The sequence below is a fragment of the Colobus angolensis genome, unplaced genomic scaffold (genome assembly GCF_000951035.1).
Source record: "Colobus angolensis palliatus isolate OR3802 unplaced genomic scaffold, Cang.pa_1.0 Scaffold166, whole genome shotgun sequence".
Lineage (NCBI taxonomy): Eukaryota > Metazoa > Chordata > Mammalia > Primates > Cercopithecidae > Colobus > Colobus angolensis.
This window is the reverse complement of record NW_012114777.1, coordinates 1,664,095-1,666,193: the sequence shown is the minus strand read 5'-3', so window position 1 is coordinate 1,666,193 and position 2,099 is coordinate 1,664,095.

Below are 2,099 nucleotides of genomic sequence, written 5' to 3'. Positions count from 1 at the left end.
AGTCCCTTAGGCCCATGAGCCTCTGAACTATAAAGCAAATTACTTCCAAGGTACAGTGCTTGTGCAGGCAATGGGCAAGCTTTCTCAGCTGAAAGGAAGAATTTTGCCAGAAAGAACAAAACACAGGACTTACAGGTCCCATGAAACTCCAAACCCAGAAGGCCAGCCATTCAATCCCACAGCTCCCAAATCATCCTTTTAGAAACCTTGTCCCACATCCAGGGCACAGGGATGTGAGGGCTGGGCTCTGAAGGCCTTGGGCAGCTCTGCCCCTGTGGCTTTGCAGGGTTTATGCCCCATGGCTGCCCTCATGGGCTGGGTGGGTGTTGAGTGCCTATAGCTTTTCCTGACTGATGGTACAAGCTGCTGGTGGGTCTATCTGGGGTCTGCATGATAGTGGCCTCCAGTGTGGGGGCTCCAACCCCATATTTTCCTTCTGCACTGCCCTAGTAGAGATTTCTTATGAGGTTCTGCCTTTTTGGGATACTTTTGTCTGGTCACCCAAGCATTTCCATACATCTTCCAAAATCTATAGAGAGGCTCCCAAGTCTCTAGTCTCATAATCCATCCACCCAGTGACTTAATACTATGAGGAAGTTACCAAGGCTTCTAGCCTGCACCCTCTGAAGCAGTGACCCAAGATGCATCTGTGCATTTTCAGCCATGGCTGGAGCTGGAGCTGCAGGGCTGCAGGCAGCAGTGTCCTGAGGCTGCACATAGAGGGGAGTCATAGGACTGGCCCAGGAAACAATTCTTCTCTCCTAGGCCCAGGGCCTGTGACAGCAACGGCTGCTGCAAAGTTCTCTGAAATGTCTTTAAGGGCTTTTCCTATTGTCTTGGCTATTAGCACTGGGCTTCTTTTTATGCAAATTTCTGAAGCCTTCCTGAATTTTCTCCCTGAAAATCAGCTTTTCTTTTTGACCACTTGACCAGGCTGCAAATTTTCCAAACTTTTGAGTTCTGTTTTTCATTTAATATAAGAGTTGGGACTCGTTATAATGTAAGTCCCATCCAGAGGTCATTTTCTCAGTCACACATTAGAGCACAGGCTGTTCGATGCAGACAGGCCATCTTCTTAAGCTTTGCTTCCTAGAAGTTCATTCCACCAGATATGCACTAAGTCAAAACCCTCAAGGTTAAAGTTTCACAGATCTCCAGGGAGGGTCACGGTGCAGTCACATTCTTTGCTACAACAAAACGAAAGTAACCTTGGTTTCTGTTCCCAGTAAGTTCCTCATTTTTATCTGAGACCTTCTAAGTCTGGCTTTCACTGACCATTTTCTTGTCAGCCTTCTGATCACAAGTATTTAACAATTCTTTACAAAGATCCAAACTTTTCCTCATTTTCCTGTCTTCCAAGCCCTTCAAACTCTCCCGATCTCTGCCTGCTACCTCCTTCTGAACCTACTTCTACATTATCAGCTATCTTTGTCACAGCCTGGCAATGTGATAAAGGAAGACAAGTCCATTTTCAGGGGGAAAATTCAAGAAGGCCTCAGATACTTGAATGAAAAGAAGCTGAGTGCTGATTGCCAAGACATTAAGGAAAAGGCCTTGAAGACATTTCATACATCCACTTCCCAGTACTCATTTTCTCTATGATCATAAAGAAAACAGGTTTAATGGCTCATAATTCTTCAGGCTGTAAGGAGACATAGTGGCTTCTGAATCTGGGAGGACCCAGGAAGCTGCCCAATCTTACCAGAATGTCAGGGGGCAATAAGATGATTCATGTGGCAGGAGTAAGAGCAAGACAGAGAGAGGAAAGAGGAGCCATGCCCTATTATACAAGCAGATCTCATGAGAACTCAGTATCACAAGGTCAGCATCAAAAATATGGTGCTTAACCACTGGTGAAGGATTCGCCCCCAACCCCAACTCCCACTGTTTCCAGGCAGAAGCCTGATGGAGAGGCAGAGCCTCGTGGAAAATCTCTACTAGGGAAGTGTGGAAGGAAAGTATGGGCTCGCCCCCACACAGATGGCCACCAACCTCCAGACCACAGATTCATAGACCCACCAACAGCTCCCATCCTCAGTGTGGAAAAGCTATAGGTAGTCAGCACCAGCCCATCCATGAGAGCAGCCACAGGGGCTAAA